Below are 16,777 nucleotides of genomic sequence, written 5' to 3' on the forward strand. Positions count from 1 at the left end.
TTTTAATTTCGGTTACGTCCATAATTCGCCGGTTGTTCCCGCACTTAAAGATCGCGAATAATCGCGGCTAAACCGACTGCAGTGATTCCGCCGCTTTTCCTCCCTTTCTATTATACGATTCGCGCATAACAGACAATGGCGGCCGTTATTATACTTCCATTCACAAAGGATCCACGGGGGTTCCCTAATTTCGCGCATTTGCCTCGCTCCTCGCCGAGAAGGTACGATTATACGTACACAATATATAAGGCGACGTGCATACCTGCGGAGAGATAAGAAGAAGCGAGCCGAGGACAACAGGTGCGGGGGGAAAATGATTAGGTATATACGAGGAATACCGGGAAACGGGGACAACTTCAGAGCTTATCAAAGCTTCACGCGAGACTGACTCCATCAAGATCTTCACGACTCGGAGGTAAGTAAAGACGCGTGGTTTTCTTGTTTTCCTCCCCCTTATTCACTTCCGATGCACGGAGAAGGGCGTAAACAAATTTCGTCCCCGCAAGTAAAATGTAATATTCGTCTTACAATAATCGGGGAAGAATTGAACATTTTTTTTCGCCGTCCGCCATTGAAGACTGATTTCACCGTCTCGCCTGACGAATCCCGCGGCTCTTTGACGTGGGTAGTAGATTTAAAGTACAGGCGTTCCGCTCCCCCGAAAAGAATCCCGAGGGATCATTTCGCCCCGAGTTTAACGCGCTGTGACGGTGGAGAAAATTCAACTCCGCAGAACAGCCTTGTACAAAGCTCGCCGCTTCCCCCCGAATAGAAGATTGGTAGCTATTATTTATTGCAACATTAAGGGATTAACCCGGCTCACGGTCCCCCGTAAGACATATTTTTTTCCTTTTTTTTTTTTTTTTACCTTTAACCTAACGATCATTATGCTCAGGTGTATTTATAGCCAGGTGTTTTTATTTTTTTTTTTTGTCTCCTTTTTTTCTATTTTAACTTTTTGTTTCCGTGTTTTCAGAAAAAGTTATTGCGTTATCACCCTGGGAATGAAAAATTGAATTTCCACAAGATCTCGACGTTTCAGTCTAAAACCCCTTGCTGTCTCAAACCTCATCCTCGTTTTAATTGGCCAAGAATCGACACAGAGTGGATTCGCTGACAGAAGAAGAAATTTCGGCGAGACATTAATACACTGGAGAGACGGGATATTGCGGCTGCAGGTGTGTACGCAGCTTAACAAACAAGGAGTGATTAATAGCGTCTTGTTGACTTTGATGAGGCGCTGTTGTCACCGGCGTCATCCCTGGAGGCTCCGTCGTCGCGACGAGAACGTCGACGTTCGGAATCGCGAGGGTATAAGCCGTGTATACACGTAAGCATACGCGTAGGTATAATACGTAGTTACGTACGTATGCAGGACTTCGCAAAAGGGCGGAAATTGCGTTTCGCGATCGAATCGCGACGAAAAGTGAGCACATTTCCCGGTTACCTACATCGTTATTCCATCTTAACAAAAGCCTGAAACGAACGAATCCTCGCCTCGTTGAAAATGCGAAATTAAAACGAAACCACTGCATTTTTCAACTTCCTCTCCTACTTTCTCCGCACACGTCTAGGTTATTATTAGGTATACATATATATGAGGGAAAACTCGGGATATCTCTCATTTGCGGGGATGTTTAAGTGATGAGGCTATGATTACCTTTTGAAGGCATAAAAAGTAATGAGGAAACTTTCAAGTGGCTCAAACCCACTCGCCGTTCCCGCTTCTATATATATACACCTCGATCCTTAGGTCGTTCAGTAGGACACTGGATTAAAATTGTCTGCAGGACTCGACGAGTAGCTCGTTTTTTTTTTTCAGAATTTTATCCTCCTATTTTATTCAGCCGGTCTTTGGTGATTATTTGTGCTTCTTCTTGCCTCGCATTTTTCTTTCTTGTTTTCTTTGGATCTCAGCGTACTTTTTTACTCTCAAATTTTAATCACGAACAAAAGATAATTGAAATTGTTTGATTCGACGCATCATGAAGCGATTCCGGGGCGATTTATCTCGTCGAAATCATCCCAACGTTTCGTCTCCGCCCCTCTTTCACCCCCCCCCCCCCCCCCCCCCCACCGCCACCAACCTCTTAACAGTTTTTGTTTTTATCTTATTATTAAAGTTCGCCTCGACTCGCGGCGGTTTCGGTTCGCTGAGCCATTAGCAGATTGTACATCTCAATCTTGAGAGAGAGGAACGGGAACCTTCAATTAATTTACAAGTTTCCAGTGACCTCATCCTCGTTTCTTCCTTCCTTCCTTCCTTTCTCACTTCCTTACTTCGTTCATTTACTTTCAAACTGTTCCGTCACCCTCCAATGAATTAATCATTTCCAAACGTGCGAATGATGAATTACACACTTTTAATTCCGCTGAAATTTTGTTCTTTTCACTTTTATCCAGCCGGCACACAGGCTTCGTGTTTCTTTTCTTTATTGCCTGCAATTGCGCAATTCGTATCGCCTTATACTTCTTTACACACACCCACACGCAACAGGAATTCCTTGAAATAATGACAAACAATCGTTTCTGTAGAGTTGTATACAGTCTATTTACAAACTTGACTTAACTTAAGTCGCCGTTGCTTATCGGTCAGCGTCTCCACGATCGCTATATTAACGCAGAGACCGTAAATATGTACTCGCCTATCCTGACGCCACTTCTACGCAGCCGGTAGTAACGACAATCTACGTAGATACGAACACTTGAATTATAAGCGTCTAATCTAAACCAAAAAGAAAAAAAAACAAAAAAAAAAAACTAACAGACAAAGAAAAAAATTAGGAATAAAACAAGCGTCAAAAGATTATTCAGATCGCCCTGAGGCGACAATGACCAATAACATATTTTACGTTCGGTCTTCAGATCCGCTCGATACCTTCGATAGCGTATTTTTAAAAGACTTTTTTTATTTAATTTTTCTTTTCCGTCGGTTCACTTCAATTTAATTAATATTTGTTCTTGCTTTTTTTTCAATCTTTCGAAGCTGGAGTAATTTTCGACACTTTGGATCGAGCGCCGATGACTTAATTGAGGGTTAAAATGGAAAAACGTTCGGAATCTAGGTCGCTTGTACGGCTTGTGAACCTGCAGTCTCGGTAAACATGATATAAACGTTGTAACAAGCAGTCAATGAGGCGGGCCGAGTATGCATGGAAACCCTGCACTTATCGCGCTTTATAAGGCACGACCAACTTCTTTCAACGCCTCGTAACAAAGTCGCAGGCACCTCGTTTAATCCGGATGCCGGATTAATATGTACCCACATTATACCGAGATACATCCAAAGCTCCGATCTCGGCCGAGATGAAGCACCGCTAATCAACGGCTACGCGACGGCTCGAAGATTGGATTTTTTCGGCTTTTAGGTCGGATGATTCGAGGGGATTTTATTCCTCGGAAACGATCGTGGGAGCTTGATGTTCGAGCTTGGATCAAGCTGGCATCGCGGAGCTGTATGTTGCTTTACTTATAAGCGGTAAGGTAAACATCGCGAAGTGCGGAGGAATGGAAAAGGTTCTAATACGGGAAAAACGATTTCGCGAATGCAAGCGAACACCGGTATTACATCTTGATAATAAATCACTGTCAGCTTCAGGGTAATCGAGTGCTACACACCGACTGACGGCCAACGATATTAATTCTTCTGGTACGATCGTGAAAAACTTTCTGCCGAGGAGGGAAGCTGAGCTTTCATGACGTCCGAGTAGATGGACGGATATCTGATGATTTAAAGCGAAATTAAGGGGTGTACGCGGTTCGGATTTTTCAAAACTCGATTTCTTTTTTCACTTCAATTTCGTAACGTACAATATATGTTCAAGTACATACGAAGAAAATTTCACGTCGATCCGACATATATTCTCAAAGTTACGCGCACGTTTGCAAAGACGCCTCGGAGCGTATTAAAGTGCTTTTGAAACTTTGAACGCGTTTTCCTCGAAAATATGTTTTCAAAGTCGGTGAGCAAGATTTCTCGGAAACGGTTGAACCGATCAGTCTCAAATTTTCACACAAGCTTAACGAACATATTTTTCACTCGTTGATCGAACGTTTTTTCTCGCCGACAAATATTTTCCATTTTACAAACAAATTGAGGCGAAAATTTTTATGGAAGATAGAAATTTTCTTTTGAGAAACCGCAGTTCGGTTGAAAATTAATATTTTGTTTATTCCTACGATCAAAGACTAGATAATACCTTGTATCAACTAAATGTTTTTTTGTTTCTTCATCTCGGATGATCCAGTCCAGAGACATCTTGCCTACCGCAAGACGCCTTTTTTTAGAACTGCTCTCAGAGATCGACTATAGCAGCTTTAAAAACCATTATTGTTAGAAACAAAATATAACCGAATGAATTTCAATGTTACCCCGATATGTAGATAAATGTTTGTATTAATAAATTGAAATGGCTCTTCGTGAAAAATCGCTTATTATCGGCCTCCTATCTGCGTATAACCTCTTGAGTTCTCGATTTCTCTAATTTGTGGGCATAACAGCCACTGAATAACGTTTTTAAAAAAAATATGGTAACATCACAGGTTCAAGTAATCGAATCATTCAATGACCGAGGGTATCCTTAGACACGGTGAAGCATAAGTTCCGTGACATTTCGACCTGACCAAGGCGCAGATACCATTAAACCACCACGCTTGGAAGTTGGAAGACCTTGGAAGCGCGGAGAAGCCGAACAGAAATGGGCCGTGCTAATCGCTCCACTTTGGTCGTCTTTGTCCCGAGGTTCCCGAGTGATCCCTCATCCCTGGAATCGGGAAGCGTGAGAATACTGGCTGTTATCTGTCCCTGCGCGGTGAAATATCGCCAAGATTCATGCCGGCGTGGTTGCGGGTCCATCCGGCCTTTATCTGCAAAAGCTGCGAGAAGATGGCGCGCGTTACGTTTTAACGGGCCCGGTCCTTCGAACTCCGGCAGGAATTCCTTCCTCCGTGAAATCGCGGCACTCGTGCGACAGCGGACCGATTGTGAAACGCCATGGGAGCCCATATTATAGGGGATCCTCTCCGTCCTTTCGCCGTTCGCGACACGCTTAATTACAAAGACAAAAGGACCCTCAGTTGTAGCCGGCGAAGAAACCGGACCTACGGAAGATTCCAGAAGCTCGGTTCAAACTCTGTCTTTGATCCGATCTCTGGGAGCTTTCCAAGGAAACACGCCCAAGATTCGTATGCAGGTGCGTTAATGCTTCGTTGCTGAAGATGAGGAAGATGAAGAGGAGTAGGAGGAGAGGGAGAGAGGCCGGAATTGATACCCCAAACTCGTCGGGGGCTGCTTGCTTTCGGCGGTGATCGTGGTCTGTGCGGTTCTGTTGATCCTTGGCCCTCCTGCCGCGGTTCGAAGAGCTTGCGAGGGTGCGGGAATATCCCCTCGCGCTGCTGCAATTAGGGGGTCCTGTTCGGTGAACGACAGACCAGCCACCGCTGAGCGGCTCTTAATTATGTATAGGTTGGTATCTTTTAAAATACTCCGGAGATTGATTGAAAAGTCATTTTCTTCCTCACTTTTTGGATATCTTCGAAACTGAGGGACGCCTCTCTCTCTCTCTCTATATATATATATATATATACATATATATTGACTTACAAGTCTTCCAATTATTTTTCAACCCAACGAGGCACCCCGCTGCTTTCTTATTGGGTACCAAACCTCCCCGCCTTCCGATTGCTTCTGCTGCGCCATATCTGCATATCGCTTTTACAGCTATATACGTATACATAAAGCATCGATGAACCCAATCGCCAAACACTTCATTCGAAATCTTACAATTAAGCAAGGCACGAATTGTCCTTTGACTCTAACAATAAATAGAACCCTTAAGTGTGGGTATAACATAATCGTCACTGGTTTTGGCTCACCTTCGTTTCGCATTTGTTTACATCGGGATGAACCGAATGAGTGGAAAACCTCGTCCCACAATCAGATGCACCTGAACACTGTCCCCTGTACGATGACTGTACAAATTTCACGTCACTAAGAAGCGTTGTTATCATCGATGGCTTGCAGATCCGTGCAAAGAATCAAGTCTCGATGGTTCGTAACGAAGTAGCTACAATTTAGCACCGATTGACTTGTGAACAAGACAAGGACGGAATTAGCGAGAGAAGGTCAAACGTTGCGTCACAATACACGAGGTGAACTGAGACGCGGGCACGCGACGTCGTCGACGAGGAGGAGGACGAGGGCGCCGCGACGCGTCGCGTCGTTGCTCGTAAGCAGCTCGAACAAGAATCAGCCGAAGCAATAATCGCGTTCCTTCTCAAGCCGTTTCCTTGTTTGTGTACACGGATAAGGCGTAAGTGTGTTTACAGACCGTTGTTGCCACGTTATATCCATCCGGCGAATCTGACTACAGCGGATCGCGCTAGTGGTGCGCAAAATAGACGATTCCCGCACGCGTATTACAGTACGTTACACATAAGTACGTGAAATTCGATTTTGGGTATTCGGGTGAGTGCGTAAAATAGTACATTCCGACACTCGTGCAGGAATTGAATAAAGATGTCTTTTCATCTGGTGTGATTAGACGTTTTCAGGAGGTGGGGTTCAAATTCGAAACTTCAACCCTCTCCCTATTTTTAGTTAATTCCCGCACTAGTGCGGAAATTTACTATTTTACGCACTCGGTAAGAAAAATTGTCTACAATGTTATCGCTAATTCGGATGTTGATTGTACCCTGTTACGGAGAACTTTTTCAAGCTTTAACTCTTGCAGAAACATGAGACCGAACAGAATCTCGTTTCGATGAATTTTCCGAAAGGATTTTCGCCCGTACCGCTGACCGATCCTTGATCGAGGACCCGACCAGCATCGCATCGATTCGGTTTACGGGGTATAGGTAAGTAATGATTGTGATCACTTGGATTATAAATACACGTCTAGAAGCACGTGGGTGGCGCTGCAAGGGGATGCAGTGAGGAGGTTTTTCCGATCAAAAGATCTGCAAAGCCGGGTAGAATTCGAGCCTCACTTGCCACGACTTCCAACCATTGCCTCTCGTCATCCTCGACTCCCGTATCAATTATGATAATGCGTCCGGGATTCCCGGAGGATCTGCACGAGGTGCTGAAGCTGGATTCAAAGGATGCGGTGCCGACTATCGAAGTATATACCGGGACAATCTCTTGAAACTTGAAAATCAACTGCGCATGCGCGAATTTTATCGGCTCTTCGTGCAGGCTGGCCATCCCGAGTTTTCAGCTATCACACTGTTTCTGGCGGCGATGTAGTTGATACGAATTTTCGAGGTTAGAATCTCAAATAATCGAGGCAGCGACTCGGAAAGGTTTGGGAAGCATTTTTTATCGGGTCGGAAAGTTGATTCTTCAAAGAACGGTCGGATCTTAACGCTTATGCTCTTTGAAAATTCAAACGTACACATTTTGCGTAGGTTGGCCCGCCTGCATCGCGGACAAGAATATCGCTGCGGGAAGATTTCACCGACCAATGAGATTTAATTATTTGGCGCACGCGCGGTTGATTTTCAAGTTTCAAGAGATCGTCCCGGTACATCATATATATATTGTATATGTTTTGTAAAACGCATCTCACCGATCTCGATAAATCGTTTCTCGAGGCAATCGATTAACGATCGCAGTACGGCTTTCCGAAACAGGGCTGTAGGTGGGGCTAATTAAAACACCGCGAGCTGTTAAGAATCGGGAAGCGAGTGTTGATGGATCAGCTGTCGTCACGGGCGGAGATCGCGACCTGCCGCTGCCGCTGCCGCTGCCGAGACTAACGAGCAACAACGCTTTGAACACGCGACACGGGGATCACGCGTGACACCGCCAAACGACACCAGAACTAAGCTGTTTCCTCGTGATGCCCCGGCTGGGCTCCGCAGACCCTCGATATCCGAGATTAACGCGCCCCGATCCGAGCCGCGGAAATAACTCAAACCGAAGCGAGAGATTACCCGACATCCACCTGCCGGATCCACTATGCTGGTGCATCGATTCCACCCTTCGCGCAAAAACGATCCCTCGATATTCCGACACGCGAGTGTATTTGCAGCGTGAAACTTTCCTGTCTTTTCAGACTTTACCGATGTTTTAATATCCCAGATCTTTTACCAGCGCTTGACTCGACGACTTGACCACCACCGGCAACTTTGGTATGGTCAGTTTCCATACAGCTGGGAACAGTGGCGAAACGCATCTACAGATTGGACATTATAGGTAGGCGAAGACTCGAATGGAATCGAATTAGTAACTTTCGAAGATTATTATTGAGGCAGCAGGTTAATTGCCGCGAAATTTTCGCGTATCTATGTCTATAAAATACTTAACCCATTTGCATTGCGTAAGAAATTGATTTCTTTTTTTTTTTTTTGTGTTGTTTGAGAATTATTTAATTCGTCCCAACATCGTCTTGCACTGCGGTATGGACATTTTTTCACTATACAGAGATTGAAAAGTCACGTCTTAGATTAATAACGGTATCTAGATTGATTCACACAGCGATCCTCTACATTTGGACAAAAATGATAACAGAAATCAATCGAGTCTCCATCACGAATAAGTAAAATGGTGAACTTCATGCTACTTTTCGTTTTATTGAAAAACTATGTATGAATGAGCTCAATATGTGTCGAAAGTGCAAAGATGTAACGTTAATCAAAATACCGTATAACTGTGATAGAGTAAAAAAACAATCCTTTTTCGTTTCCACTTCTATAATGAACTTCATACCAGAAAGGTAAAATTTACAAGTCAGCGGCCTTAGATATGAAACTGGATGTAAGGCTGGCTCATTTTGCCAGTTTTGACTTTCACAACGATTTCGTAAAAGGAAAAAATCGCCTCTTCGAATCACGATGAAGCTGCAGGCAAGGTTTTGAAAAACTCTAAGATCGAACCTAATTCAAGGACGAAAGGCCGAATATCCTTGTCATAATTTTTTACCCACGCCGTTCGCTCTTTCGCAGAGATAGAAACGAACAGAATACGTGTACCATACATAAAACGAACGAGCGGAGTATAAAGAAGGATGAAAAAAGTATACCTACACCTTTTCAACCGAAAAGTACCTGAGGGATACTCGAGTGGGTTGACCCTGCAGGCGAGTAAAGGAAAGTGGTATTATACCGCGTTCCAAGGAGTAGTTCAAGCTGCGCCCTGGGTTCTTTTCTCTCGCCTGCTGTATTCATGCTCGAGTATAAGGTCCTAAAGGACTCTCGTAGGCCTGTATCGATCCTTGCAAGCCCTGCACGTGTGTGCGTAACTCATACTCGACGGTATCGTTGTTACCGCGCTCGAGGATTACGGAGACATGCCAGGCAGGATACCTGGAGCTTTTAGAACTTCCGCTATCTTCCTCGGCGATCGGTTTCATGCCTCGATCCTGACAGGAGCTACCGATTTCCGTGAAACTTGTACTTCTGGCTCTTTATTTACCCGTCTCTGCAGCTTTCTACGATTCTCATAAAAAAAGGAACAAAAATAAAATAAAAAATCCTGATCGACCTGCAGTCCCGGCGCTTTTCAGGTGCGTCCAAAGGCGATGCTGGCTGGCGAACACGCACCGCTACACCATGTAAGATCGATATGGGAAAGGCACGCATAGCGGCACGCACTCGGCTTCGCCGTAACGACCACGCATATTTACAACTCGCATGCCGATGCAGGTCGGACTCGCCCCCCGAAAAACCGATCGTCCGATTTAATAATGCACTTATTGTTTCCCCGATATATTCCCATCGCCTTTACACCCCCGTCGGAATCGAAGATATGTACACAAAAATAAGTCGAATATGGTTCGATTCCAACGTTCCTCGGAGCCTCGATCGACCAGCGTGTAATGCGTATAATCGGCCCGCCGGAAGTGGCGATGAGGCGTGTCACGTGACGAGTTGACTCCCCATTTACGCCCCGCGAATCACCCCAGAAATCGATCCTTGAACCCCGGTGTCCGGCAGACTTGTACGATGAAATCAGATGCTTTCGTATCAGATATCCTCCCTCCTTAGCAATTTCTGCACGCCATGATGTACGCGACGGGTCGGAAACGTCGCCAGAGCCGACAAGACGGCGATAATTGAGACGAATCTCCTCCGATTCCGTACCGCAAATATTGAAAATAATATCGCCGTCGTTATCACCGCAAGAAAGCTAGGAAACCGCGGGCTTCCGGGATCCCAATAAGGGGTGAAATTAACCCCTGATGCATTCGAAAGAATTCGGCATATGCGCGGTACGTACCTATTAAAGACAATGCGTTATATTGCCGGGAGAATATCGACGGCACGCTGCTTCAAAGTGGGGCTATAATTGGACCCCGGGTCAGTTCCGTAAGGGTCTATATTTGGGGCGACGCCGACGTCTCGACGCCCTTCCTCCCCCCCCCCCCCCTCCAACTTCCTAACGGGGCGCCCGCCGCAGCTCCGATCCTTCTTCGCCCTCCACTCTTCGCCCTTAGGCTCGGATGGATGGAAGGTGTGGTGGGGGAGGGGGGAGGGGGGGGAGACCTCTTAACGTCACGAGAGTCAGGAATTATTGCGCCATTCTGGTCACTTAGGGCGCGACCGGCCCTCATTACCCACGTTTCTCCTCAGCCCTGAAACCCAGGAGAGTCGATCCAACGATATATCGATCTGCGAACCGTGTAACGCTGCTACCATTTCACCACTTTGGTGTGGAGTACGGAATTTCGCTATTCAGACGTTGAAGTTCAGTCGGTTTTGCCACATCTGAATGATTCTCGAATCAGTCTGCAGGAATGCTTGGAAACTTTTATGAAAAGTTTTTTGGGAATTCGGTGTGTTCGGTGACTCGATGTTTTGCTGAGAGGAAAGGACCACGTGAAATCCTTATGGGAATTGCCTCCCGGTAGAATTGACTGGGTTTTCAGTATGTGGTATAGCACATATTTTCCCGATCAGAAAAGTTCTCATGGGCAGAAAAGTTCTCAAAAATCACTAGTTTCCGAGAAACAGGCTTCAAAAGAGGGGTGGATGGATTTTTTGATATCTATGGATTACGCGATTTTTGCGAATTTCAAAGCATTGAGGGGGACTAAAAATCAAATATATCACTCAAAAAGTGCACAGCCGAGTCAATACATCAATCGATACAATCAATTCAGGATTGTTTTATTTAATATCCAATACTCTCAAATATCGTTTAACCACGACCATTGAATGAGAATAATTTGTAACATAAATTTCTAACGCGGTTTAACGTTGGATTAAATCGCAAATTTCGCTCACACCGAGGAATGTAAATTTCCGTTGGAGATTCGCGGCTCGCGTCTAATCGCGGGGGTAAACCCTTCCCGGTTTTCTGGCGGTCCTCTTTCCGGCAGGAAGGGCGACAAAACAGCGAGCGGTTCCGGAGAAGGATGAGAAAAAAAGAGAAACAGACGGAGGGTGGGAGAGAGAGAGAGAGAGATAGAGAGAGTCACACACGTGACAGGGCAGCCCGAGGGATTATGCAGGAGTCACAACGCCGACATAAACACAGCCTGCTGTGGCTCATTCAGGTCTGACAGGGGGGATGAGATGGGTCCGTTTGAAAATGGGATTAAGCCGACAGAGTAGAGAATTTAAAAAAACCCAACCCTTGACAGCTTAATGCCGATCAAAATCTAAGCCGGCCTATTTCGTACCCGCCGCATCCCCTGTACACAATACATATAACATAGCCATGCGACAGATTTCCGTTTCTCCCTTTTATCCAATTTCACAACCACCAAATCGGCATTGTGACATTGGGGTCTGCTTCGCAAGAAGCCCCGCAGACTTCAGGTGCGCGCCACTTTCGTAGGACTAACGTGAGTCCGAATCGCGCACTCGGATGCGACTGAAGTGAGCCACTCGATGTACTCCGCGTGAATTCTTTGTCCCTTGGGCCGCCAAATGCCCACCGGCAACTCCGGCATTGTGCCTTAAGCCTCTTTTTCCGCGCAGCTTCTCTCCAGGCTCTGTAAAAGCGTCTCTTCACTTCCTTTCACCCTTTCCGCAGGGCAGAGCTTCACCGCGTACGGCTAGTTCTCTTCGAAGCCTGTGCGCGTAGCTGTGCATGTGTATGGATTGGAATTCATTGTGCCTGATCCCAGCACAATGTCTCCGGCGTTTGGATCAGTCGTGAGACCTATCTTTTGGGTATGTCTTTGCCGAGATACTTCGAGCTTTTACTCCTGCAGGTGTCGTATGGGAACCGAAGGGTGCCGGAGACGCGTGAAATTGTTTTCATCTTTCTTCCTTCTCCGCTTTGGGGATCTGACCAACGGACAGCCGCAGGCTGCCTGAAGTATTACCATATTTGCCTTAATGCGTTTCCACCCACTTAAGGATGAATCGGTCGGACCGTCTGAATGAAAAATTTGGAAATGAGGTAGAGAAGAAAATGGTAAGAACAACTTCAGCGCTGGTGATGATGAACATGAATTCTACACCATTCGTATCTAAGCAAATTCGAATAATGAAAATAAGCCTAGATACTCATCAAAACTTTTAGGACAGGTCTCGTGTCGAGAAGAAGTTCAAAATGATTAAGCTACGGTGCTTTTCATACGATTCCAATGCTTTTGAGCTCGTTCGTTTATCCCTCTTTACCATCATCCGCACAAGCAGCGTTACTGGGGGTCTTTCAAATGATTCCACATCCTTTCCCAACTTTTGATTCGGACGGTCCGACCGATTCATCCTTGAGGATCAGACGCTGTATCATTCGTCTCGAAAACACAGGGTGCAGAGTGCGTGTGGTGCAAGGATCGCGCCGAGTGTTCCCAGGGTGAGTCCCTCGGGTTTGACAAGGGACGAATATCCCCGGAGTATGAGTTGTTGTATGGCGCTACAGGATCGGCCGGGATACACGCACGTCCCTCGGCGACTTGGCACTGCTCTGCCTCGGGCTGGCTAAGCTCTCATAGACCAGGGTCCGCCTCCACGAATCCCCTTCTCAACATCGCCGAATTTTCCTTCGAGGTATTGAAGGATATTCTCGCAAATCTCCGCTACCGGCCTGTTTCGCTTGGCTCCTTTCCACGATACCTCGAAGAGATTCGTGAGATGAAAGATATTGTCTTCACGGAGAAAATCAGCCCCGTCATTTGGAAGTAGGCTACTTACTTGGACCTCAATCAACCTAACACCAAATCACAGAGAAAGTTTTCAATGTTTTTCGTGGATTGACTGAATGAATCAAGACTACGTGTGAACCATGGCTCGATTCTGCTCAGACAACTAAGGGTTTCCTATGTGGGGATCACACATCGAGTGTTCGTAGCTTCTGAATTTATTTTACAGTGGTAACTAAATAAGGTGTCAACGAGTTGCCTAGCCGAATTGACTTATACTTGGCATTTCGAAGGACATTCGTAAACGTGAATTATGCTGCATGTCAAGTTCATGTTCAGTATTACCCTACCAACCTTGTGTCTGTTGCCAATATTTTTTTAATTTTGTAGTCGAATGGTTGTCAGCCTCTGGATAAGTCTGCTACCTGGACAGGGTTTTGCGATAAAGTTACGGCCACTCGCCAGGGTGACGTCGTTCTTTACTTCATCGTTCAGGTTATTCTTGCGGACTTTGAATGCTGCACGTGCTGATCAAATGTCGGAAGGACCTTGAATATGGAATCTGTATGCCGATTCATCAGTAATCAGTCTTGTTCGGTCACATGCTTTTCATGAGTTCATTTCGGTTACCTATATCCAATGATCATTAGATTAGGCATAACCCCAACAAATCACTGTCAATCGTACAAACTGGGAGACCATTAAAAATCATTACTGGATGACAGTGAAAGTCAATTGAAATCACTTGACGCGCTGGTCACTAGTAAACGAAGTCATTGTCGCTCAATCCAAAGCATCGACATTCACCGGGAGACACAGAGAATGATTACCAACGATTTTCGATTTCAAAGAACATTCAAGTAACTCGTATTCCTTCGATTCCGAATCGATTTCCATGTTGGAACAACCCTTCGGGATGAACTTGACGGTGATCCTTGTAGTTTGGTTGTTCGCCGTTCCATTCGGCGGGTATTAGTACGACTCGATGGAAGGATAAAGCGACTCTCGAGTTCAGGATCAGGATGATAAGCCGTGAGCTTATTGCGCTCCGTGTACCCGGCCATCTGGGAAATGGTAATCAGCCGGTCCGATCGGACAATGAGTCGATCGCATATATTGAAAACTCTGAATGCAGCTATCGCTCGGCACTTTGGCGGGTGCGTGTTTATCCTTGCGTGGACGCACAATCACCCGGCTGGAATCTGAACAAATATGTACCTCGCGACGCGGCCGCCGGTTAATCTTTGCTCTCGCTTGCGTCGAACTGCCAGGCCGGCAGTAAATACTGGGAAACCGTCAATATTGAAACGTCTTATCAACCCCGGCTGAAATACACGTCGACGAGGAGACATGCATACCTGCAACGTTTTTCGTCGCGAGTCAAACTTGCCCGATAATACTCAGTGACGCACTTCTGACTCACTCGTTTTACCGCACATGGGTATGATTCCCCGTGCAGATGCCGCTGCACCGGAGTGCTGTACACTTTTCCAAATTTATCACCCCGAAAAGGGATCCAACACTCGCCGAGAATGATCCCTTGTCTCCAGAGAGAAGGGACCAGGGATATCCTGACCAGACCATTTCGATTACCAAAATTCTTCGACCGGCCATGACGAGGATGATAGTTTGAACAAGTTTTCAAAAATCTTTTCACAGATGAGAAATATGTGTTTCTATCGAAGTAGGTCCACTGATTAGGTAGGTCTGGATTCTAAATGTCAAATTTTGTCTTCTTGCACATAACTAATAAACGAAAAAATAGTTTTACTAGATAAAGGTTCCTTCTTATTTCAACCTGCCGCTACCTGCTGCTTGTGCTGTAATCAACCGGAAACTTCAAGATTTATTTATCAACGTAAATGAGACAAACAGCAAACTTTATAAATAATAACTGACGATTTTTGGTTACCATTCAATTTATAAAAGAAAAATATGTTTCGTTGACCTCTTGTCGGTTTTTTAATATCTTGCAGTGAGTATAGAACATTTTTCATCGCTCTTCCCGAGGATCTATCCCAAAATGGTTTCCATATTTGGTAACATCGGATTCATTTAGTTCACCGAGAGCATTCTCCCCCCTTGGTAAAGATATTTTCATAAGTCCCGTATCGCTTGCAGCGAGAGTCTGGAAAAAGTTTTCTGCAGTTCGTCGTTGAGCCCCTTTGACGAAAATCGAGTTTAAAGAGCAGCGTCGCGAGGGTGGCGAACCAGGGTGACCAGAAAAAGGCGAGACTGGGTGGCAGTCCTTTGCCAACAACACCTGCTCGTTAGTAAAAACACGCGAGCGAAGTCCGCAGGGAGCGACGAGGCGCCCTGCCGGTGTTTCCGTTCTTTGCGTCGTCGCGTCGTCGCGACGCAGGGTGTGTTACATTTCAATGTTCCGCGTCCTCGCTGCTACCTGCGCCCATCTTGCAGGTACCATGTGGGTGTGTGTTTGTATGAGTGAAACGTAAAAATAATGAAAAATAAAACGCACCGTAGGCGGAGGCGGAGGTGGAGGTGGAGGCGCACACGCGAACGTATAATATAATGTTTCCATTTAATATCTTTATGAGCGGCGAGGAAAATGATGAGGTTTCCTGTTTTTAATAATGTACCCTCGCGCACCTGAGCCTCGTAACTCTCTCGCCTTCTCCCGCTTCCACCACCGCCAACATTCTCTCTCTCTCTCTCTCTCTCTCTCTCTCTCTCTCCTCGGCTCCTTCCGCCCCCGTCCCACCCCCCTCATTCACCCAACGGCGTACTCCCAGAGCGGCTTAGACCTACACTCCACCCCTGCCCCCGCTGCCGTTTCAACCCCCATGCTACGGGTCTGAATCTCAAACTCGAACGTTTTTTTCCCGCCTCAACTTTCCCCTCGCTCTTTCGACTTATTTCGGTAAAATTCGCGTTGCGAAACGCGCGCGACAGCGATTCTATACCTCATGTCAAATTCCTGTTATAGCAGCTAGGAAGAGGGGAGAGAAATCCCGAAAACCTCGAGAAGGAAGCTTATACCGTTCCTACAGGAGTGCCTCGCGGCCGCAAACCCGTGGGCTTGAATTTTCTCTCCGAAATATACATTATACGTTATACGGTATATACAGGGTGGGGACGAAGTAGAAATCTCGCGGGGTTGGGCGGGAAAAAAAAAATTACTGCTCTGAGAAAAGAGTTTATTCACTGTTAATGAACGTATATTTTGATATGGCGAAATAAATGTTTTGTTATTATTATCAAATTTAAGTCGAGCCAAGTAATGATCGATAGAAATTTGTTAATATTTAACAAATCATATTTGGCTCAATTAAAATCTGCTAATAATAACGGAACATTTATTTTGCCATATCCAAACATACGTTTGTTAACAGTAAATGAAGTCTTTTCTCAGTGGAAGGTTAAATCTTCAGTCATTTTTAACAAGGAATTCAATGGTGACCTTAAATTGGACGTTGAATCTCATTTCCAAGGTCGTTTTGAGATCAACTTTCATTTTTCAAATGGGAACATCCATTCTCGTTGCCAGAATCGGTAAAAGCGGTATATTTTATCTTTCTTCCGAATATTTCTCGATCCTTCCGATTGTGGCTCCAAAAATGGGGGTTCCCATTCGAAAAATCAAAGTTGATCTCAAAACGACCTCGAAGATGGGGTTCATGATCTAATCAAAGATCACCATTGAATACCTTGTTAAATATGACCCAAGATTCAACCTTGGTAATGTTTTTTTTTTTTTTTCACCGAACCCTGCGAGACTT

Source organism: Neodiprion lecontei, chromosome 2, assembly GCF_021901455.1.
Source record: "Neodiprion lecontei isolate iyNeoLeco1 chromosome 2, iyNeoLeco1.1, whole genome shotgun sequence".
NCBI lineage: Eukaryota > Metazoa > Arthropoda > Insecta > Hymenoptera > Diprionidae > Neodiprion > Neodiprion lecontei.